Source organism: Myodes glareolus, chromosome 2, assembly GCF_982192425.1.
Source record: "Myodes glareolus chromosome 2, mMyoGla1.1, whole genome shotgun sequence".
Taxonomy (NCBI): domain Eukaryota; kingdom Metazoa; phylum Chordata; class Mammalia; order Rodentia; family Cricetidae; genus Myodes; species Myodes glareolus.
The window spans coordinates 76,877,342-76,903,146 of NC_142027.1; the positions used below are offsets into that span (position 1 = coordinate 76,877,342).

General features: G+C 42.9%; 1 long non-coding RNA gene across 1 annotated transcript in view; it reads right to left on the reverse strand.

Moving 5' to 3' along the window:
• LOC146895597 (uncharacterized) overlaps positions 1 to 25,668 on the reverse strand; it is a 37,821-nt gene extending 12,153 nt beyond the window's left edge. The window contains exon 1 of the long non-coding RNA XR_015000538.2: positions 25,409 to 25,668. This is a non-coding gene — a long non-coding RNA (uncharacterized LOC146895597). The remainder of the gene's footprint in view (positions 1 to 25,408) is intronic.
• Between the last annotated feature and the right edge of the window lie 137 nt (positions 25,669 to 25,805).

Consider the following 25,805-nt stretch of genomic DNA (forward strand, 5'->3'; position numbering starts at 1 on the left):
TTTGTTAAATACAACTCCCACTTCTCCAGATGGTTGTGTGTGTGTAAGGCATCCAGTAAGGACAGGAGGAGCCTCTTGTGGGGATTAGCGAGCCGGGTTATCAGGAGGTACTCTTTGTTTATTTGTATGTTTGTTCGAGACGGAGTTTCTCTGTGTATTTCCGGCTGCCCTGGAACTCCCTCGGTAGACCAGGCTGGCCTTGAATTCACAGAGATCCGCCTGCCTCTGCCTCCCTGGTGCTGGGATTAAAGATGTGCACCACTACTGCCAGGCCATGAGGTACTTTTGATGCCACCCTAGTTGCATTACTTGCTGATGCCATGGGTAGTTCACCTAGCTTTAGTCTGGGTCCCGTTTCATCATCTGCTGTATTCATGAAGTGTCGTGAAAAACTGGGTGGGTATAACTCAGTAGGAGAATACTTGCCCAATATATACAAGGCTCTGGATTTCATATCCAGCAAGGAAAATTAAAAGGATGTAACATCATAAGTCACGGGCAGTAACTGGCATATGACAGCTGTTCCATGCAAAATCAGCCCAAGGATCAGGCACTACATTCTTTATGTTATAGAAGACCTCAAAATTCAAGCAACACGGGCATGTCATCCAAAAAGTCAATATTATATAGCAAGTAAGCAGGAAAGAGACCTTAACACAATCAGGATGTTTACCATAAGAAATATCAGGAAGCTGGTGAAAATTATTTCTGACTGGGTGCAAGGACTCTCTGTTCTTAGAAAAGATAGAATTCAAACCAGGCCTTGAAGGGAGGCTAAGATACTCCAGGCAGTCAACCTATACTGAGCGTTCAAAAGGAACGGAAGTGAGAGCCCTGGAGGAGGCCACCACCCCTCCCGCGAAGGCCACACTGTCTTGTGTGGCAGAAGAAAAGGACTTCAGAGATGAACTTGGAATGAGAGAAAGGAGGTGAGTTAATTAGTAGAATTCGTTGGAAAGGTAATAGCAAGCTCTAAAGGACATTCAAAGCCCAATACAAGGGTCTGGCTTTCTCCCCGAGGCTTTGAAAGGATGGCTTGTACGCCTCCCATCCCTGCGGCTGGGTTACTCAGTCTGGTGAAGAAAACTAGCTGAAGAAGGAATGGCCATTGGATCTGAAGGGTGAGAGCTCAGAAGCATAAGAAAGGAATGATTCAGGTGAAGTCTTTGTGAGAGGAGGTGAAGGGGCCTAACACTGGAGCAGCCCTTCCCCGATAGAGCCCCACATCATGTCTTCAGATCTAGCAACGTGTTGGTGTTCTTCTCTGAACAGTGCTGCCATTCATCAAGCCTTCAAAAACTGCTGGCTGAACTGGGAAGTTGTAGACAGCTGCGGACACAGCATGTCGCATGTATTTGGAAGAAAAAGTCTAGCAGCTGGGAGGCCTGTTAGGAATTTATTGCTTCTTTATTCATTGCCACAACTCATACGAGAAAAGGCAGGGCTAGAAGAAGGGCAGCAGGAAGGATATGGAAGAGACTGGGTACAGCAGAAACGGAAGAAAAACAAGACCTGTTGAAGGTGAGGCCAGGGACAGAGGAGGAGCTGAGGGTCAAAGTCTACCAAAGATGTGTCTGGGTGCAATGAAGCATGATGATGCTATGACCTGTCTACTCGAATCACATGAACACCATCCAGGTAGGGATTCACTAAACATCCGTGGGTAGGGTGCGTGGGTGAACGGATGGATAGATGAGTTCTTGACACTAAATAGGACTTAGCAACTCGGTCTCATGGGGATTGAGGGGAACTTGCAAATTATCAGGTCTTTGGTTCCATACACGAGTGAAAAGAGCCAAGGCGGCAACTTATAGCTTTTGATCCCATAGTTGCCTGGTGGTAGATTTGAGGCATGAAACTAAATCTCAGGACTCGCAGGCTAGTTTCTTTCCAGTATGTGATATGGTTATTTTCTTCAATTCTTAAAAAGAACTTCAGAGGAAATGGTATGCATGAATATCATATACCACTTGTAATTTATTTTTTTAACTAAAAGCTACATTGGGAATTTCATTTCCGTTTCGCTGATTAAAATAGGAATTTTGAAAGTCATACATATTGATTGAGGCATCCTTGGCTTTGGGGCCAAATTGTTCCAATAACTGTTACCTTCTGCAATCCCATTTCCCCAGACATTTCTCTCTGGCCCACCCAGATCCAAGAGGCCTGGCCTGGTGAAGTGTGCAGTAGTTAGCAGTGATCCGGTCTGAGACAGCTCTCAGCACAGCTCATCGTTGGCAGAGGTAAATTTGACTGAGATAAACATTCGCATAGTAATTTAATCAATCTCTTTCCAGGAGGTGTGGCTTTAAATTTCCTAAAGTTAGACCAAAAACCAATCCTAAGTTGTGTCGCCGCTTTGCGAGTATTGAGTTGTCTCTGAAGTCCTCCACCGCCCTTGCTGCTGCGATGGGTAATAGAAAAGGTTTAGTCTGTCCTCTATGGAGTTGCCATCCTCGTTGAGGAGGGGAAACACACTTGGAAAAAAAGCAACAACCCAGCTTATGGGCAAAGCCGGCTTCTTTTCAAGGCTGCCCTCAAAGGTCTTTCTCCCTTCCTAAATACCTCACTTGGCTCACAACGAAAATAGTCCTGCGCCCTTCTGAGCCCTGAAGCCCTCTTTTCTGTGGGGCAGGGGGAGCTGCATTGCCACTCCTTTCCCCAGAGGACACTGATGAGTGTCTACTCGTCTGTATCCTCAGCCTCCGTGGCAGTGCCCATGCAAGGCAGATGCTCACAGTGGGTGAAGAAATACCAAATGCATGGATTATGAGTCCTCTCTTTGGCCTAGTTTTTGTTTCAAATGTCTCTTTGCACAGAAAAATTTCTCCCCAGAGTATGTTTTTTTTCTACTGGTTGAAGATCTATGGGGACTATCTTGCTCCAAGTGGAGCAAGTGACCACTGCTCCATCCACAAACAAGGCCAAGGACTATCCTATGGATTGGGTTACACTGAACTGTGCTAACTCCTAGAAGGGCCCTTGAAACCTGTTCAGATTCCAAGGATCTGAGTCTAACTGGGTTCTCAGCTGATCTAATGGCCAGGCCAGCAGAGGGGTGTGATCACAGGGGTGTTCTCAACGTAAAGGCTGAGGCTGCCCCGAAGCCACTGGCCCTTTAACAGCACAATGATCATGTAAGAGTCCTTGGCCTGGCGTGGCTCGGCCAGCCACTGATCACTGGCAGTAGCACTCCACCCAGGCTAATTGATCTGTTTCTTTCCTTGATGGCCCCGGGCAGAGTCAGCACATTTTCCTCTGTGTCCAGATCTTCCGTGTGCCAGGCTTACAGAAGTGAGTTTCTTGAACTGAGTGGCGCAGGCATGCTTGAAGTTGTCCTGTGTCTTGTGACGTTCCTCCACATCTCTTCAAGCTTTCCTCTCACCCCATCCTTGTTTTCTTCCTCCCTGGGTATGTCAGCTCTCCTCGTTCTAGTCAGCCTTCTTCCCTCCCTCGCTCTCTCCTCCTCTCCCTCCATCTTTTACTCCCTCCCTCCGTCCTTCTCTCCCTTCCTCCGTCCTTTCCTTCCCTTTTCCTGGTCTTGTGCTCAGTCTTCCTGTCTCTCCATTCCCCATACCATCCCTCCCTCTCCTTCCAGTCTACAGGACTTCCACCCACAAACATGGTTGAGAACTAGCCTATGGATTGGTTGCACTGGGCTGTGTTGACTCCGAGGGGGTCTTTGAAACCTGTTCAGACTCCAAGGGACTAAGCCTAACTGGACCCTCAGCTCTTCCACTGAGGCCTCGCTCCTACCCTCATGCCTGCATATCGTTCCCCACCATTTGCCAGCTCCCCCACAACCACCACCGTGCTTCCCTGCCCACGGTGTTGGACAGAAGTCTAACGGCTTTTGTGGTCTCTGCTGCTTCTTTTCTCCCCTAAGCACCTGAGCAAAGAAAATATTGTTTCCAACTCCTGTCAAAGCTGTTACAGGCCCAGGTCCTGTCTAACCTTTGCCACCTTCCCTTCCCAATGGCTAAGCTGCTCTATGCTAATGCACAGAGCACAGATCCAGGACCCTGTCCAAAGTCGGTAGGGGGTTGGCTCGTGGATGCCCTCATGCTGAGTCTGGCAACCCAAAGTTTATGAATTGTCTTTTTGCCCTTTCCCCCCACTTTCCTGGCAGGGTCACTCTGTACTCAAGCTACCCATGAATGGCCACAGATAAACTTCACGATTTTTACCTTCACAAAGATGTTAGATGAGAAACTTGATGCAGCCACGGCCAATACATCTGCCTATTCTTTTTAAACCCAGAACCTTGCACACACTAGGCTAGCGTTCTACCCCTGGCCTACACCTGGAGTCTGGCTCATTATTTATCCTTTCTGCTTCCTTGTTTAGAATGAAACAGAGGCTGCGACTAAGTGTCCAATCACTGAAGCCACAACTGGGATATGGGTGAAGTGCTTCCTTAGTTTATATATCCAAAAAAGGTACCTGAGTACCTGAAAATATTTAAGTTCCTGAAAATAAAGTCATTCCAAGTTGTCAGTGTTTAAAACTTCATAATGAAGGAAATGAGCTGGTACACAGGTCTGTGGAAATGGCTGAGATAATTGTTAAGAAAGAGTCGGTGAGGTGACATAAAACACAGATGTATTCAATGAAAGAAACACAGGGTAGGATGTATTGGCACTGAGTCTTAAGTTTTTATACAAACAAGCAAATAAATAGACTTCCTGACTATTTGTATGTTTGCAAGGCAGGGAGACTGGCTTAATTAGAAAAAAAAGGTAGCAAATAATTTTTTAAAAAACATTTATGAAGTGAATGCTGCGCTAACAAAAACTAATGGTCAGAGATTTAACCGCTCTGCACCACTGCTAAGCTCCACTGACATTTTTAATCAAAGTAGACGTGTTCTGGGCTTGAGAAAGGACTCGGTGGCTAAGAGCATGTACTGTTCTTACAAAGGACTGCAGTTTGATTCCCAGCAGAGCTCACAACCACTTGTTACTCCAGCTCCATGGGATCTAATATGGCCTTCTAGATTACACAGGTACTCCCATTCCTGTGTGCAACCCCCAAACACACAGAGAGATTTAAAAATAAATCTTTAAAGTAGGCTTTATTTTATTTTGAGAATTTCATACACAAATCCAGTGAATTGCATCATTTCCATACCTTCCTCTACTTTCCAAGTCTGCTCCTGTTCCCTACCCCTTTTGAATTGATGACCTCTTCCTCTCTAATTATTATTGTCGCAATGTGTATAATACTAGCACACACACACACACACACACACACACACACACACACATTTTCTGATTTTCTGAATAGGACTCCATTCTCTCAGAAATTAAGGCCAACAGCTGGCAAATGGGACCTCATAAAACTTAAAAAGAAAGTATCAGATGAGTGCAGAGAAAATCAGGGAGTAGGAATGAGTCTTTGCCAGCTCTATACCTGAGAGGGGATTAATATCTAGACTATACAAAGAACTTGAAGCTCAAAAGTCAAGAAAACCAACAATCAAAATTAAAATGTTTTATGGAACCAAACAGAGAATTATCAAAAAAAGGTAAAAATGGCTATAACTAAGAGCTATCTTTAAGTGGTTTCTGTCTTTAGCAATCAAGAAAACGTAAACTAAAGCTACTTTGAGATTTTATCTTATCACAGACAGAAAGGCAAAGATCAAGAAAATAGCTGACAACCCATGCTGGTGAAGTCTCATCCATCACTGGTGGGACCGCAAATTGATGCAGTCACAATAGAAATCTGTGTGGAGAATTTTCCAGAAGATAAAGTAAATCTACTGAAGGACCCACTTATACCAACTCCGTGGCATCTGCCCACAGGACTTTATATCCTACTGTCGAGCTACTTTCTCACCTGTGTTTATTACAGCCATATTCACAATAGCAAAGAAACAAGCTACCTAGCTGTCCATCAACCAATGGACGGATAATGAAAATGTAGACCACACACACAATGGAATTTGTCTCAGTTATAAGTAAAAATGGAACCATGAGATTTTCTGGTAAATGGATCAGACCACAAAACACACTGAGTGAGGTAACTCAGACCCAGAAATGCTACATGGCCCCTCTTTTCTGTGGATCATAGCTCTGCATCTTTCGATGAAAATAGACATGTTTTAATCAATCTGCAAGTCCCAATTTAAGATTAAACATTCTAAAGTCAAAGGAAGAAAGGCATGAGGATTTAGAAGCAAGAGGCCTGAAGTGTTCTGCTTGTGATATGCTGTTTTAAGCTAACTCCTCTCTCTGTTCTCAGTTACATTTCCGCATCACATCCCTTTAATTCTGTTTGATTCTCTCAGTCTTTCTCGATGACTTGTGTGCTCTCGTGCTTCGCGTAAGGCCTTGTGCGTACTGCAGGTCAATCATGTGTTTTCAAAGTGACGATCTTTGGGGAAAGGAAATATTTGGGGAAATACTTTCACAGATTTGGAAACGAAGAAAAAAAACTGTTTAAGTTCTTTACCTTTCAGTCACCAAGTCTTTCCAAGTCACTGGGTGGAAAAGGGCAAGGCGAAAGACGTCGGTGCTACAAGGGTAGAACATGCAGGAATCTATGGCTCCTAGAGGAGTAAGGTGGCCCAGTTAAGTCCTTAATTCTATGAACAGGGAGACAAAGACCAGAGAACAAGCGGCTTAACCAGGTCTACAAAGCAGCGAGTGACAGAGCTGGGTCTCAATCTTGCTGAACCATTGACCAGTGTCCTCTTTGTGATACCATACCGTGTTTCTCCTCAGCTCCTCCACAGCTCCACGGCAGGTTGGCCCCCTCGCATCCTGACATCTAAGCTCCATGGGGAAAGCTCAATCCCTGATGGGGCATGGTGAGAAAATGGCACGGGCCACTTCATAGCATACACTGGTGTGTCTCACTGCTGCATTAGCCTGCTTTCTGCCGGTATAATAACATATCCAAGACGGGAGAACTTTATAAAACAAACAGGTTTATTTAACTCATTGTTCAAGCAGCTCAATAGCATAGCAAGAACATCCAGTTAGTTGGCTCTGGGGAAGGCTTCGCCATAGATGGCATCAGAATGACAGGAGCCCATGGCACAGGGAGAGATAGCCTCACTAGAGAGAAGCCCGGTGCCTTAGGGATTCAGATCAAGATTTTTAATTGTTATCTTTTTAAGATCCGTTTTATTTTTATCTATGCATGTGTGTGTGTGTGTGTGTGTGTGTGTGTGTGTGTGTGCCGCATGTGCACATGTGTGGAGGTGCTTCCCTGAAACTGCATGTGGTTGGAAGCTGCCAAACATGGCTGCTGAGAACCGAACTTGGGTCATGAGAAAGATCAGCACGTGCCCTGAAACATTGAATGATCTCTTCATCCCTTGAGTCAAGATTTTATACTAAGTCGTTATCATAAGAACTCATTTAGGATCCTGGAAGAGTGAACTTAACTCCTTCCAAAAGCAACGTTCTCAAACCACCTAAAGAGCTCCTTACCTATTAAAGGTGCCATCACCTCAACTTCGACTCATTAAGAACCAAACCTGAAACCTTTGAACTCTTAGGTGGTGAATCACATGTGAGTCACAGCAGCTACTACCGTTCTTTAGCGTGGACTGCGGAGACTTCTAGAGGTGGTGCCTCTCTGGTCCAAATCAATGCTATTTACACTAGTTGGGGACATCAAGGGCAGATGCTAGTATCAATCTTGAGACACGGCAAACTGCCTTGTGCAGCAGTTTGAATGAGAAAGGTTTCAATAGGTTCATGTGTTTGAATACTTGGTTTCCAATTGGTGAAACTATTTGGGAAGGATTAGGAGGCGGAGCCTTCTTGAAGGAGGTGTGTCTCTGGGCATGAGCTTTGAGGCTCCATAAAACTCACACTTACACAGTTCCTCATGTGCAGTCTCACTCCGCCTTTACTCAGAGATTAAAATAGGAGCTTCTGGCTGCTGCTCTGGCTACTGCTGCCACCATGCCTTTCCTCCACCATCATGGACTCTAACCCTCTGAAACCACAAGATGAATTAAAAATTTTTTAAAAAAATCAAATGCCTTGGTCCTTGAGTTTTGTCCCAACAATAAAAAAGCAATTAATATGTCTTGGTCTCCATTAAGAAGGCGTGATAGGACACGAAGAAGGGAACAGAGCAGATGCTTGTGTTTTGGCAGAGGACACCTTTCCATTCCAACCCAAACATTTCATGTGCACAGAATCCAAGTTCTTCCTCCTAAGCCTCAGGAAAGAAAGATGATCCTTTAGCAATGAATTAACATGACTTAGACCTGGAAGGGCAAATGAACCTCCATTATGGTGAATCTATTCATAAGACAGAATTTTGCAGAGGGAGCTGTGAACTCTCCTTGTCTCTTCTAATTCTGAATGCCACTGATTTTGTGTATGTAGGTGGAGCTAATAAGGGCGTATGCCTTTTAACCCTTGAACTGAATGTGTCTGTGTTGGGACGATGGTGACTTATTTTGGCACAGCTGCTCCCTTTGGTGTTAATTACTGTAAAGGATCGGGGGTTTCTCTCTCAGGGGGAGAACTGTAAAATGTCACTTTGCAGTCCGTGAACAGAGCATCCAATTATCAATGCATTCGCCACCAGAATGGACTTCGTCCCTTCTCGAAGAGATTCGGCTTCACATTATCAGCCCTTCCCTAGACACGGCCTCATTAAAACTTGCTTTCTAGTAACAGGTGGGTGTGCCTGTGTGATTCTCTGCACCAAGGTCCTTTGGCGTCATAGCACTGCAGATACGTCCCTACCGCCTGACTTCCAGGGCAGATTTTTCTCCCGGCGAGCCTTCTTCAGTCACTTTGACTGAAGCGAAGACTACGTTTCACTTCCTTTGAAAGTCCTGGGAGCACTTAGCTGGTCACCGCCTCGAAGACTTTGGACAATTTATTCGCATTATTTATTGACATTTGCTCTCTTTGCCTTATCTGAGTTATCTTTGCCCTGGTGACACTGAAACCATCCCCAGCGCGTAGTAAATGATTGATACGTTGACTTAATTGAGGTTTTCCCCTAACGTTCCACCTGCAGCAGAAAGATTTCCAATTTTAAATTTTTTTTGAGTTTTACATAGGAAAGGAATTCATACAGACATACCTTGTTTTACTGCCTGGCATTTTATTGTGTTTTGCAGACAATACACTTTGACAGCCTAAAGGAGCTTGCAGCCCTAAATTAAACATGCCTTTAAGTGAATGGAGACTACAACTGAGTGGGAAAATACTTACCTGGTACTTACAAAACCTTGGACTCTCTCCCCTAGATTCTATACCATCAAAACAAACAAAAACTGCTCTATTAATGTCAGTTGCCCAATGGTATTGCCTGTTGTGTCTCTATGACATGTTTCCTTTCTAAGATAGGGTCCCTCTGTCCTTGAACTCACCAAGTAGACCAGACTGGCTTCAAACTCCCAGAAATATGTCTGCCTCTGCCTCCAGAGTGCTGAAAAGCACATGCCACCATGCCCAGCGATCTGCGTCACAGTTTAATGTCACACGGTCCTGTTATTGCTACACATGTGAAGGTGCTCTTTCCTCGGTGATCTTTGATGTAAATTTCTAGGATGTCGTGAGTTTTTATTTTAAAAGCAGCCAAGCCAACTGAAGAGAGCCCTTAGTGTTCTAACTGCCCCTCCCACCAATTGCCTCCCCACTTCTCTCCCCGTTCCTGCCCCTCCTTATCTGAGACACAACAGTATTGAAATTATGTCAGCTAAGGATGCCCTCATGGCCCAGGTGTATCCAAATGGGAGAAAGAATCTCATATTTTTCACTTTAGATCAAGAGTTAGACATGTATGTTTAGGAAAGCATGTCAAAGGCTGGAAAAGGTTGAAAACTAGGCTCCTTAGCAAAAAGAAAAAAAGCCATTTGAATGCAAAGCGAACAGTTTAAAAGTTCAGTTCCAGCAAGAGTGATAACATAGATCGTTAACTCCCTTATTGACGACATGGAGGCAGAGTTCGTGGTTTAGGGAGATGAAGTAGCCATAACATTCCTTTAAATCTGAGCTCTCTTGAATTCTTTGGAAGTTGAAAAAGGGCAGGAAACTGCACAAGAAAATGTAGCAGAGGTAATCCCAGGGCTTGAAGAGAGAGAGAAGAAAAGCCATCTCTATAACAAAAAAAAAATGGCAATGTGAAGCAACGAGCCTTGCTACAGGGACCACCGAAGGGCTCCGGGTCTAGCCACACTACATTCCGAAACAGATTTTCACTGTAAACAAAGCAGACTGGTCTTGGACGAGGAGGCTATCTAGGGCTTTCCGAGCTACAGAGAATTCAGTGGCTGGCTTCAAATGTTCAAAGGTCGGAACGACTTTTGCCAGGAGACAATGCCACCGGTAACTCAAAGTTCAAAGCAGAGCTCACTCACTATTATAAAAGCCTAGAGCCCTTAAGGATGGTTCTAAATCTGCTCTGCTGTGTTGGCTAAATGGGCCAAAGTCTAGACGATAGCATGTTTGTTTTTAATGTGCTTTCCTGAGAATTAAGCCCACTATTGTGATGACTACCCACAAAGAGTAAATTCATTTATCTCCAATATTGTTTGCTTATTAACAAAGCACCTAAGAGCTCAGATGGGGACTCACAGCGAGATGAATGCTTTATGCCCCCTCCCCATGCACAGCATCCATTCTGTCATACAAGGAGCAGTTCCAAAACCCAGGTCCTAGTTTTAAGAAACATACCAGATTGTAGATAAGCAACTCAGCTGTTGGGTGCGGGCAGAGTAAACTGGAGACTTTGGGGAAACATGAGAAACACTTGTAACACGGAGGAGGTCTCGTGAATTAACCGAAGTTTAGAAGAAGCTGGTCCCAGTGTATGTGTTGACTTTGAAGGGCTTGTGACTTCGGTGGAGGAGCAACCGCAGCTGTAGTGGACACAGCCAGAGGAGCATGGGGAGTCGGAAGAAGCCGCTGACTGGTGCAATCTCAGCATACAACTTACACAGTGAAGACTAGTTTTTTAGTGATTTTTTGACGTGGCATCTACTCGTGGCAAAGATGCTACAACACTGCTGAGTAACAGTGAAGACTCCGGAATATTATACAAATTTAGAGGGGAAAGCAGTTCTTCTTTGAGAAGAATGACTGATTTATTATGAGGAAGTTGTTCTCCATCAGCCAGCCGAGTATCCAAGCCTTTAATCCCAGCATGAGGGAGAGATTGAGGCTAACCTGGTCTACACAGTGAATTCCAGGACAGCCAGGGCTGTACAGTAAGATTCTGTCTCCAAAATGAAAGAAAAATGTGTAATCAAGCAGTTTCTTATATTACAGGGAAATCGTTCATGAAGGGAGGAGTCACTGATGCTTTTAATCCAATATTTCCAGTATTAATTTGTCTTAAGAAATTGCTACAGCTGTCCCCAACTATTACCACCCGCCAAGCTGACCAGCCAACAGTCGTCAAAATTGAGGCGAGGACATTCATTAGGCAAACAAAATGTCAGTATGGGAGCAGGTTTTACAATGCAATTGGTACAGTACTTGGTGAACACATACAAGGTCCTGCATTGATCCCCAGCACCACATAAACTACCCAGTTTATGGTGGCATGCGGTCCATGCCAACAATCCCGGCACTCTGGGGCGTACAGTGTAGCTGGACTTTTTTGGACCACCAGATCCCAAATAATGACATAGAGACTTATTTTTGATTATGAAAGCTTGGCCTTTGGCTTAGGCTTGTCTCGAGTAGCACTTATAGCTTAAATTAACCTTTTCCTATTAATCTACATCCTGCCAGGTACATTTTACCTCTCCTCCTTTCTATACATCCAGCTTGCTCAGTGTCTCACTTCTAACCCTGAGTTCCTTTTTCTCACCAGAAGTCTTGCCTATTCTCTTCTGCCTAGCTATTGACCATTTAGCTCTTTATTAAACCAATCAGGAGGCACCTTAGGCAGAGATATGTCTTTACAGCATACAAAAACATTACCCCCTAACTGTGCAGCTAGTGCCAGATGTACAAAACTTGTTTCAGCTACATAATGAGTTTACTATCAGCCTAGGCTACACAAAAGCATGTATATGAGTGTGAATGTGTATGTGTGTATGTATGACTCACTTTAATGTAGTATTTGCTTTATTGTAGTGATCTTAAACCTAACCCACAATACCTTTAAGGAATGTCTATACATCTACACGCAGAGTAACAAGAATGGCCAGCCTGGGGCAGGGAGCTTGCCTATGAGTTAGCGTGGAATCCCAGGGACTCACAGGTAGTGACACTGGGGATAGGATCCATAGATTGGTTGAAGGGGGGTTTAGGATGTAGGGTTAGGTAATAAATAAAATTACTGATGTCTATAAGTGATGGATAACACAAAACTAGCGGACATATCAAGAAAGAAAATAAGCACATTTCCTGTAGGAAATGACCAGAGGTAGGTTCACAGGCTTCAATACCCAACGACTCCCAACAAAGGAATCAAAATGGATGACACAATATTTACGTCATGCACTGTGTGGATGAACACTGCAGGTGGAACACCAACGGCAGAGATGGACGATGCAGTCACTGAATACAGAGAGTGGATGTGGAGCGTACTGTAATGGTGGACATGCAGAGCACAGGAAAAACAGGAGGCAGGTCAACCCTAATTTGTTGGTTTATCCTTCACGTGTTTATCTAACAAACATTTATTGCTATGTCTTACTGTCAAATATTGTGCTTACACTGCAGCTATAAAAATAAACAATAATATCTAATTCTTGCTATTCAGCTCTGCATAACATGGCCAATGGCCAAATTGGGCTGGACATCAATAAAGTTTTATTGGAGCACAGCCATAGCTCTTCTTTCATGTGTGCCTTTCCTTTGTCAGTACAGAGTTAAGTAGTACTAACAGAGACCCTGGACCTTGCAGTTTCGAAACATCAGTCAACAGCATTTATAGAAACAAATTGTTGATCTTGATTTCAGCTCACTAAAAAAAATCACCAAATACATGGAAAACAGTGCCACATGGGACATGGTGCCACAGAAGACACACACTCCTGAAAATAATCAAGGAAGGCATCTTTGATTAGCACCATGGGGCAGAGAGCTGCTATGTTACAAACGACTGTATGGTGCTTGACACATAGCATGTGCTCAGTTCATATTTGTTGACTAAATATGTAAAGAGCAGGGCTAGAGAGATGTCATTGTGGCTACTCTTCTAGAGGATCTGAGTTCAATTCCCAGTACTCACATGGCAGCTCATACCTGTCTGTAACTGTAGACCCAGGAGGTCTGATACCCTGTGCATCTGGTATGCATACATACACATGCAGGCAAAACACACATATGCATAAAAACAAATAAAAACAATACTACAATACAACCCTGATCCATTGCATACATACATGAAATTGTCAGAAAATAAATAAACTTTATTTTAAACATACAAATAGATTGTTTCTAAGGTGCAGGTGGAAAGCTGACAATCCAGGAGATGTGTGGGGACATGGGCACAGCACAGATGGCAGGGTGCCACTGAGAGGGATTCAGTCAGAGAGAGCAAACTCTTTGTAGTTGGAGGAGGAAGAGGTAAGCTGGAAGACCGGTAAGAGTTGACTCAGCCAGGAGCAGTTAGCACTCAGTATAGAGCTAGGGCTCTATTGAGATCCACTGCACTTTACATTTCAAGACGAGCTCAGAATGTGTCCTCAGAAGGACATGTGGGATACTTTGTGGAGAACCAGTTACAAGAATGGCCGGCCTGGGGCAGGGAGCTTGCCTATGAGTTAGCATAGAATCCCAGGGACTCACAGGTGGTGACACTGGGGATAGGATCCATAGGTTCGTTGAAGAGGGGTTTAGGATGTAGGGTTAGTAGCACTCTTTGAGTCAATGCTGTTGAGGCTGGGTGGGAGTGGGGCACAGAAGGGGAAAGTTAAAGAGAACAACAGGAATTTTTAAAAATGTTTTTTGTCTATTCTTTCACAATTTTATACCTACTCACAATGTATCACATCCAACACCACTACCCTTTAGTCTTGAAATTTTGAGTAGAAGACCTCTGTCTTCACAGAGACAAAGAATACATAAGAAATTTATTTTAAAAAAAGGAGGGAAAAATATTGGCTTATTTGGGATATTTGCAATTGAATAATTCAGGATATAGTATAAATATTATAATTCAGTAAATATATATGTATATATAAATATATATATATGCACACACACATATATATGTATTTCAGGAGGATTTTGAATATGCAAATTCCAAACTCAAGTAAGGAGTTGGTGCTGATGCTGCTTCTGCAGAGGACCCAGGTTCTGTTCCCAGCATCCTCCCTGGGGGATAGCAATACCTGTAACTCTAGCTCCAGAAGATCCAGTGCCCTCTTCTGGCCTCCACAGGCATCTTACACGCCTGTGCAGATACATCCATGCAGACAAACATGCATATAAATAAATTAAGTTGATTTTAAACGTCTAAAAAATAAACTCGGGTAAGTATTGTAGTGTTAAGACAAAATTGGAAATTATTAAAATCTAAAGACTAAATTAAAGTTATCAGAGTAGGTGTCATTTCCCGGAAAGAGAAAGAAAAGACGAGTTAAAAGGAAAGATGGGGAAGGAAGGAAGGAAGAAAGGAAGGAAGGAAGGAAGAAAGGAAGGAAGGAAGGAAGGAAGGAAGGAAGGAAGGATGGAAGGAGTCCAGAAAAAGAAATTCAGAAGGATGCCAATGTCTAATAGAAGAATGGAGCCCATGAAGTAGTAGCGGAAACCAAGACAGAGCGCTTCAAGATCAGGAGCAACGCCAGTAAAATTTCAGGCAAAGGAAATAAAGGACATGATTTGGTCAAGGTCAAGTGTTTCACACGGTTAAGAATGTCTAGTGTACAAACACTGCAGCCGAGACAGAGGCAGGCCGGATTTACAACTGCCCTTCATGATAGCGTTTATGATAGAGAACAAGAGTGGAAGTCAGACACACAGCCGAGACCAGAGAGGGGCCAGGCAGTGCAGGATGCCTTACAGGAGTCTGAAAGCTTGTCTTCTCCCTGCTCCTCGCTTTGCTCGCTTGTGTGTTCTTTCTCTTCCCTCCCCCGGCTCCCCTTTCCACCTTCCTCCTCCCCTGCTCAGTACGAGAGATGTGATACAGCTTAAACTCCAGCTGAGGGGGAAATGATATTTCCACTTTAATAATCGTGGAAAGTTGGTTTCTGCAGCAGATGACTTCACAAGTTTTTGTCTCTTTAGAAAGAGAAATTTACTGACCCAACCTATTCTCTTTTTCAGCTAAGTTTCCAAGAAGTTTAGAATCAAATTCGGTTCCCCTGGCTGCCTGGTAGTGTTTGCTGACACTTCCCTCACCTGCTTTCTGTTCTGTTTTAAACCTACATATCTTACTTAAGATGATTAGCCCGAGACGTTCACAAGAACTTTCTTATTTGATATTCACAGCCTCTGTCCTCCACCCAACTGCGGGACAAACTCCATGGCTGTTGCTACTGTCTGGAGGAGGTGTTAGCAAAGAGGGGCAGGGCTGGCTTTCCAGAGCTATTCAGTGCAGTACCAACCTACTCTCTCCTTAAGGCGACTTTGGCAATGTGAACCAGAAGGAAACCATCCTGTTGTTTTCGCCATTTTGACTTTGGACCTTGTCAGAGCAGCTGAACCTGGGGCCTGCCTGACAGAGTCACCAAGGAATGGCAAGCAGAGCACCGCACTAACACCAAGTAAGAACCCTGGAAGTCACAAGGTAGAGTCAGCAGGTGAGCGAGGCATGACCTCAACCTCAGGAAACCCAGCTGGGGACTGAAAATGTTAGGCACAAGCATTTTAGCCATGCGAGGAAAGAACAGTTCCAACAACTGAACGCAGGATGGTAGCCATCTGCATGGGCCTTATGATCAGGGATCATCATTACAAGTGGGTAATATTTGAGATCAACTTTCAAGGGAAGACAAAAACTCGACTCAAGGCAACATGCAAGAAAAAGGCTCAGGGTCTAGCTCAATGGTAGGGCTCTGGCTTAGCACTCAAGGCCCTGGTTCAGTTCCAGCACCAAAAGCCGCACGACATCTCAGATGGAAGGAATTCTACATTTCCCTCAGATTTTAGATTCTGGTCATTTGAGGAGCGTGATCCCCCAGAGTGGTTCCATATCATGTCACCCCAAACAGGACACATTTACCTTCTGAAACTATGACAGATGACAAAATGCTTTCAGTGTTTAGGAGAATCACATGTTTTCCAAGTCTCTCTTCTCCCCCATTTACAAGGAAGCCCTTGATCCGCTCACTCTGAAGCATTTTGGTGAATTAATTGGAGCATTCCTATAAGTGCTTTGCTGAGCTCAGCTTCAGGGACTTATTACGAATTACAGAAAGAGGAGAAGACACCAGAACTGCACCCTCTACAGAAGGGCACACAACAACTTCCTCCTAATGCAAACAGACTTTCCCTCCAATTAGCACTCTTTAAGGAAAGGACTGATGTCTTACCCTAGGCTTTTGATGCTTCATAGCACCTGCTGAAGGAGTGAGTCCTGAACAAGCCCCAGTGCTGCTGCTTGGGTGAGAATACTGCTGTTTGATCCTGCAGGATTGTCCAGGTGGAGTCCAATGTGCCATTTCAGTCTCCATATGAAGCACGTGATGATTAGATCAAGCATTTGGTACGGCCATTACCAGAGGCATTTATTGTCAGTTTAGGTTGAGAACTTTTAACAGCGTCTCAGTCAGCTACTCTGAAAGGCACAACTAATTGTTGGACCCATCGTCACTCCACAGTGACATCCAACATGAAAAGATGTACCTCGCATTCAGCCATGCATCTAGACTCGGATACTGAGAAGGAGGTGTTGAGTTTGTTCATGTAGGAAGACAAGGGTCTACATAAAGGGCCTGAAGCTTGAGGAGGAAAAACAGCTGCGTGTGTGAACCAGTTGGAAAGAAAATCTGCCTCTCAGATGTACTGCTGGGAACTTCTCAATAAACAGGGGGAGCAAGCAAGTGACTCTGAGTCAAGCTTAAATATTCCTGAGCCCATCCTCCCATAGTTCAAGTCTACAACATTAAGCTAGGCCCAAACATAGCCCAGAGATTTCGCTTTATTTGAACCCAACAATATGGACTATTGTTTGTTTGAGTTCTAAACTCCTGCACTAACCTAAAAGACATTTTTTTTTTCTTGTCAACACTCCCTTTTACTCTCAGGTCTGCTCTCTCCACCACAGCTGGAATGATCACTTTGACCCTGTGGGATCATGTGGAACTTCTACTCAGAGCCCCCCACACCCTGTGGCTCCCCATCTCCTCCAGAGTTAGAACCACAGACCCAGCAGGCTCTCCTGCTGACATGTGGATGCCATTCCACATTCTGCTCCTGTCCCCTGGCCTTCTTGCTTTTCTGAGGATGCTCAATTAAACTCATACAACAAGTAACGTTTCAAATGATGTCTGGAACACTCTTCCCTTCAGTTGCCATAGGTGCACCCCTTCGCGTTTCAACTGAATCATCACCTTGGCCCTGTGCACCATGCGCTTTGCTTAAGATATTCTTAGAACAGACTTCTGCAAACCCTGCAGTATCTTTTCTTTTTTTGTGTGTGCCTTTTCTTTCGTTCACCCCCCTCAATAAATGTAACCTCTGTTGTTTCAAGAATGTACCTGCTTTATTCATCCAATTCTGTATTCTACTGCTTTGAAATGCATATGAAATATGGAAACACTGTGTAAATCCTTAAGGAAAGAGTATGCAGCTGACAGTGGTGCTACATGCCTGGAGTCCCAAGCTCTCTGGACATGGAGACTGAAGGATTGGGAATTCAAGGTCATTCTTTGTAGAATGTTTGAGGCAACCTTGGACTATGGTTAAGCCCACCTCAAAAAGCGAAAACAAAACAATAAAAACAAAAACAAACAAACAAACAAAAGCACTATTTAGAGTGAGACACATTCTTCATAGGTTGACCTCTTTCTGGTGTTAGACTTTCGTTCATTAAAAAGTCTGGGGTCAAAGTGATGGCTCAGCAGGTAAAGAGCTTGCAGAGCAAGCATGTCAGCCCAACTTCAATCCCTGCAACTCATATAATGAGAGGAGGAGGGGGTTGACTCCATAAAATTCTCCTCTGATGTCCATGTGCACTCCATAGCAGGTGCATGTCCAGATACATGCATCATTCACAAGCATGATGATAAACAAGTTTTTAAAACTTATACTATAAAAAGATGTCAGACAACACTCAAGCATGGTTAATGCAGTCAACCTTGGCCTGAGAAGCTTCCATTTAAAATGGTCAGCAGGTAATATAGAAACCTATAAGTGTGTCCAAGGCAGTAACCTCCACGGGAGTGGGTACAAGGGAACAATTGCTGAGGGAGCAGGCCCAAGCCAGAGACTTGCAGAACCGGGCACAAGTCAGGGACCTCTGAGGGAGCAGGCCTGAGCCAGAGATTTCAATGGGAATAGGCTTGAGGCAGCAACCTCCACAGGAGCAAGCTTTAGCCAGCAACTTCTACCTGAGCAGGCCCAAAACAGCACAGTGGCAGGCTTGAGCCAGTGACCTCTGCAGAAGCAGGCCTAAACCAGTGACCTCAGCTGGAGCAGGCTCCAAGCAAGCAACCTCCTTGGTAGCAGGGCCAAAGGACCCCTGGGATTGCAGAGAGACCTCCAGGAACACTGAGCAACCTCCAGGAACACCGAGTGACCTCCAGGGTGACTGGAAGCGTGGCCCTGACTGCACCACAAGGAGTAACCATCTGAGCCTTCGATCCATTGGCATCTGGAAGGTTGTTCACCAGAGACACAGACAGCTCCAAATACACCAATCAGGAAAAGATGGGTAGACAAGGTAAGAACACACTGAACACTATGAAGAGCAATGCAACACCAACAAAAACTAGTGACCCTACAACAGCAAGACTTGAATACCCAAGTATAGAAGAAGCAGAAGAAAATGACATAAAAATAACTTTGGGAGAATGTTTGAGTCCTTAAAGAAGAAATGAAAAATTCCCTTAAAGAAATGGAGGAAAAGACAAACAAAAATTTGGAATTATTCAACAAATTCCTTAAAAAAAACAAAATAAAGCAATCAAACAGGTGAAAGAAATGATTAAAGACTTGAAGACTGAAATAGAGACAATAAAGAGAACACAAACCGAGGGAATTATAGAAATTGAAATTTTGAGAAAATGATCAGGAACCACAAATGCAAGCATAAACAACAGAATATAAGAGATGGAAGACAGAATCTCAAGCACTAAAGATACAATGGAGGAAATAGACTCATGGTCAAAGAAAACATTAAATCTAACAAAAGCTTAACACAAAATATGGGACATCATGAAAAGACCAAACCTAAGAATAATAGGGATAGAAGGAGAAGTTCAACTCAAAAGCACAGAAAATATATTCAACAAAATCATAGAAGAAAACATTCCCAACCTAAAGAAAGATATGTTCATGAAGATACAAGAAGCTTACAGAACACCAAATAGACTAGATCAAAAAATAAGTTTTCTCACCACATAATAATCAAAACACTAAACATATAGAATAAAAAAAGAATATTAAGAGCGGCAAAGGAAAAAGGCCAAGTAACATATGGAAGACCTATCAGAATTATACCTAACTTCTCAATGGAAACAGTGAAAACCAGAAGGTCCTGTTCAAACATTATGCAGACATTTAGAAATCACAGATGCCAGCCCAGACTACAATACCCAACAAAACTTTCAATCACCATAGACAGACTAAACAAGATATTCCATGAAAGAACCAGATTTAACTAATACCTAGTCACAAACTCAGTCCTACACAAAGTACTAGAAGGAAAACTCCAACCAAAGGAAGTTAATTACATCCACAAAAACACAGACAATAGATGACCTCACAGCATCAAATCCCAAAGAAGAGAAAAACACACATAATAACATCATCAACAATGAAAATTAAACTCGCAATCACTGGTCAATAATATCCCGTAACATAAATGGACTCAACTTACCTATAAAATGACACAGGTTAACAATTTGGATACAAAAACAAAATCCATCCTTCTGTTGCATGCAAGAAACACACCTCAACCTCAAAGACAGACATCACCTCAGAGTAAAGGGTAGGGAAAAATTTTCTAATCAAATGGACCTAAAAATCAAGCTGGTGTAGCTATCCTAATATCTAACAAAATAGACTTCAAACTAAAATCAATCAAAAGAGACAAAGAAGGACATTTCATATTAGTCACAGGAAAAATTCATCAAGAGAAAAATCTGAATATCTATGCACCAAATACAATACAAGGGCACTCGAATATGTAAAAAAACAAAAAACAAAAAAACCCACAAAAAACAAAAACAAAAACAAAAAACACTCTAAAGCTTAAATTACACATCAAATCCCACACACTAATGGTGGGAGATTTCAACACTCCCTTCACACCACTGGACAGGTTTATCAGACAGAAAATTAACAGAGAAATAAAGGAGCTAACAGTTGTTATGAATTAAATGGACTTAACAGACATCTATAGAACATTCCATCCAAACAGAAAATACACTTTCTACTCAGCACCTCATGGAACCATCTTAAAAAACTGACCATATACTAAGTAACAAAACAAACCTCCACAGATACCGAAAAAAATTTAAATAACCCCATGTATCTTATTAGATCACCAAGGCATAAAATCAAAAGCAATACTAATTTCAGAAAACCCACACACTCATGGAAATTAAACAATGCTCACTTGAATCATCAATGGGTCAAGGAAGAAATCAAAGACTGCAGAAAATTCAGTGAAAATGATCACACAACATACCCAAATTTATGGGACACAATGAAAGCAATATTAAGAGAAAAATTCATGGCACTAAATGTCTACATGAAGAAGCTGGAAAAATCCCACAATAGTGAGTTAACAGAACACCTGAAAACTCTACAACACAAAGAAGCAAATTCGTCCAGGAGGACTAGACGGGAAGAAATAATCAAATTCAGAATTGAAATAAAAAAAAAGAAACCAAAAAAACAATACAAAGAATCAATGAAACAACAAGTTGTTTCTTCAAGAAAAACAACAAAACAGACAAACCTTTATCAAAACTAACCAAAACACAGAGAGAAAATATCCAAATTAACAAAATCAGAAATGAAAAGGGGGACCTAACAACAGACACAGAGGAAATCCAGAGACTCATTAGGTCATATTTTGAAAACCTGTACTTCACAAAATTGGAAAATTTAAACGAAATGGACAATTTTCTGGATAAATATCACTTACCAAAATTAAATCAAGACCAAATAAGCAAATTAAATAGATCTGTAACTGCTAAGGAAATAGAAACAGTCATCGGATGTCTTCCAAGCAAAAACAGCCCAGGACCAGATGGTTTCAGCACAGATTTCTACAAGATTTTCAAAGAACTAATACCAATACTCCTCAAATTGTTTACACAATAGAAACAGAAGAAGCATTGCTTCTTTTTTTATGATGCTACAATTACTCTGATACCCAAGCCACACAAAGACATTACTAAGAAAGAGAATTACAGACCAATCTCCCTCATAAACACTGATGCAAAAACACTCAATAAAATACTGGCAAATAGAATCCAAGAACACATCAGAAAAATCATCCACCATAATCAAGTCGGCTACATCCCAGAGATGCAGGGATGGTTCAACATACCAAGATCTGTCACTGTAATCCACCATATAAACAAACTGGGGAAAAAAAGACCACATAATCATCTCATTAGATGCTGAAAAAGCTTTCGACAAAATACAGCATCCCTTCATGATAAAGGTCTTGGAGAGAGCAAGAATACAAGGAACATATCTAAACATAATAAAAGCAATATACAGCAGGTCAACAGCCAACATCAAACTAAAAGAAGAGAAACTCAAAGTGATCGCACTGGAATCAGGAACAAGACAAGGTTGCCAACTCTCTTCATATTTATTCAATATAGATCTTGAGGTCCTAGCTAGAGCAATAAGACAACAAAAGGAGATCAAGGGATACAAATTAGAAAAGAAAAAGTCAAACTCTCACTATTTGCTGATGATATTATAATTTACATAAGGGACTCCAAAGATTCTACCAAGGAACTTTTACAACTCATAAACTCTTTCAGTAATGTAACAGGATGCAAGATTAACGCGAAGAAAATCAGTAGTCCTCCTTTACACAGAAGATAAATGGGCTGAAAAAGAAATCAGAGAAACATCACCTTAACAATAGCCATAAATAGTATAAAATATCTCAGAGTAACTCTAACCAAACAAGTGGAAGACTTGTATGACAAGAACTTTAAATCTTTGAAGAAAGAAATTGAAGAAGACACCAGAAAGTGGAAAGATCTACGTGCTCTTGGGTAGGTAGAATTAACATAGTAAAAATGGGAATCTTACTAAAATCAATCTACAGATTCAATGCAATGCTTATTGAAATCCCAGAAAAATGCTTCACAGGCCTTGAAAGAACAATACGCAACTTCATATGGAAAAGCAAAAAACTTAGGATAGCTAAAACAACACTGTACAATAAAAGAACTTCTGGGGGCATCACAATCCATAACTTCAAACTCTATTACACAGCTACAGTACTGAAAACAGCCTAGTATTGGCATAAAAATAGATAGGAAAACCAATGGAACAAAATCGAAGACCCAGATATCAATCCACACACCTATGAACATCTGATTTTTAACAAAGAAGCAGAAAATATAAAATGGAAAAAAGAAAACATATTCAATAAATGGTGCTGGCATAACTGGATATCAACATGTAGGAGAATGGGAATAAATCCATATCTATCACCCGCACAAAACATCCCCTCCCCTCAAAATACAGAATGGGACAAGTGACAGAGGGAAGGCGATAAGGGAGGTGATTGGGAGTGGTATGAAGAAAGTATACTGTATATAACACAAGGTTATGCAAATTTAAAATGCAAAACTCTCAGAAATATAATTGTTTAGTTATTTTACTCTAATAAAGTTGAATGTGAATGTCATCTGATCAAATAATTCAAAACGAAAAATCTAATTCCTTTCTCTGGTATTAAATCAATGACTTAATGATCAACGAATTTTTGTCTGTTAAAAATTTTTTTGAATGGTCAAAAAACTGACACACAGAAGCATCAAGTCAACCTATGGATAGCTCATTCTGAATACTCCTTTGTTAATTTAAAATTTTTTATTTTTATTTAGGGTGTGTGCCCACATGCTTCTGTGCATGCATATGTGTATAAAAAGCAGAGACAGAGGGAAGGGAGAGAAGTAGGGAAGAAGGGAGGGAGGGAGGGAAGGGGAGATGGAGGGAATGGTACCTGAGAAAGACAGAGGAGGATATTGAATCCCTGGGACTGGAATTATGGGTTCTTTCAATTGTCTAAGTGTGCTGAGTACTGAACTCAGGTCCCCTAGAATAATAAGCAAGCAGACTAAACCACTGAGCAAGCGCTAGCCCAATTTTTTTTCCTTTAGACATGGTTTCATGTGCTCTTGATCTTGCTATGGTACTAAGCATGGCAAATTGCATGACACTTCTGAAGGATCAACCGGTAACTGGCCAAGAGGACAACTCCCAGACCTAAGGGCCCTATCGCTCTTGCATGGGGTGGGTTACATCACTCTGTCAAATCCAGATAGCTGTCATTTCCTGCCTGAGTAAACAAGGTGGTAGGCATGGGTGCAATGTCACTGTGTCAGCCTTGACAAAGCCAAATGTTTTATGGGTGCTAACGCTATCAGGTGGTTTAGACTGAGGCAGGCTGTGCTCTTGTTGAGCGGGAATGAAGTGTCTGGAGGTGTCAGAGCACAGTGTGGGAGCTCTGGGGGCAGGTTTCAGAGCCTCAGCTGGCGATCTGAATCTGTGCTTGATGGCTTCACACAGGCCGAGCTTACAGACTTCCCCAACACCAAGTCTGCTCTCCAGCAAAAGGAGTCACCGTTTGTGCCTAACCACCTCATGCTGTAAAATGAGCAGAGTTAGCTTCTCTAACTAGACGAGACCCTGTGTAGATTGTTCAGTTAGTGGCTAAAAGCCGTTATCCAGAGCCTCAACTGATGCCTAGAAAGAGTGGTGGTCACGTCTGGTAGACAGTCTCGCCCAGATCTCCTCACTGGAGAAGAAAGCTGGGGGATGGAGGAAGCTAACTTTATGACACCCAATTTTAGGAGTCAGGCGTGGAGGTTTGTTCACTGGTCTAACTGTCCATCCACCAGGCACCTTGCTATGTGTAAAATGTTGAAGCTCAGATTTCAAGTCGGGTAAACAGGTCTTGTCCTGAAGGTATTCTTAGAGCACCGGCGAAGACCACTGCCACCCTGACACAAACCCACATCAGTGCTCACGACAAGGAGTGTGTCAGGAGGAGGAAGAAGAAGCCAGAATGAGGTCAATTTCACACAGCCATTGTCAATCACTCTGGGTCGCTAGACTTTTATTTTCTCCTCTGGGATAGTTCAATAATCGCGAGATGGCAGAGAATCAGAATAGGGTAGCATTTTGCTTGTGAGTTTTGCAAAGCATGGTTTGCAGTTCAGCCATTGCTTCTCCCTTCTGTACCCTCTCCTCTCTGCCTCCTCTTTCCCCTTCCTCTCTTCCACTCCCCGCTTTTCTATTCCTCTTTGGTGGGCTTCCTAGGGTCAGAGGGGCTGTTCCACAGCTGACTGACTTTGATCATTGGCGGGACAGCTCGGTTGGAAATCCTAGAATCTGACTTGTTTCCTTAGTGTATGGCTCAGAGTCGCTGATAGAGCCAACGCTTGCCTGAGTTAGACATGTTTTTCAGGTTGTTACAGTACAAGAGACGGAATCAAGGTGAGTCTGAAAGATGTACACACACCTCAGGACAAGGTTGTGTCTAATGTACGCAGTAGTTCATTCAAGTTAGTTAATACTAATGAGCTATGCTAGACTCAGCCACAACTTTACCTTCCTTCATCTGCACTGCCTGGAACTTGTGATGGAATTTTAAGACATCATATTCTTGATGCATTTTTTCCTCAGCTGGTAAACTGAGGCTCAGAAGAATGAACCAGTTACTACACAGCTAAGTCAACAATAGGAAGCGTGTTGAACTCTGACCTTCCGACCTCAGTTTCATTCTGTCGAATACTCCTTGTACTCCAACCAGGTCCAAAGGGTCGGGCAGTTACAGGCTCCATCTACCCTTTTGAGCTTGGATTTCCCTCTTTGGACATTATCCTTTAACAGTCAAATCCTCTTTCTGAGTCAGTTTCTAACAGCCAAGCTCCTCCAGCCTCAAGGCCACCAAGGCTGAAGGCAGACTGACGGTGTTGTCCAGGACACCAATACTCCGTGTTCCAGCAATCTGTGCTCTATTTCCACAGGATTCCTAAAGACTCACTGTTTCTTCTTACAGACTAGTCAGCAAAGCTGAGGGAAGTGTGCACCCAGCCCCAGGTCACACAGCTAGGGAACAGTAGGGCCAAGATTTAGAACAGACTTACCCAGTCTGGAGCAGGTTATTGCCTTAGTACCCCCAGCAGAGCTGTGACCTTGGTGGTTGGAGCTCATCCCAAGGGGTGATGGACTCCTCGCTCTTTCCTGGGGGTGGCGGCCCTGTGACCGGAGGCTCTGGAACATTTCTGCAGGCTCACCACATACTAAGTGGTGAGAACTGGGGCGAGTCACTTTACGCCCCCTCAGATACGAGAGGCGATAACGCCTCCCTAGCAGTTGTGAAAACTAAGGATTGGGAGAGATAAGATTCCGGCTCCAACCAGTAGTCTGTGAAAGAGAGACACAGCCAAAAGTGTCAGCTGATGACCTTGGTTTTTCTAACCCCTATGCTAGCTAGGATATTGTTTACGTTGTTTTATTGTGAAGCCCTTGCTTGTATTTTAA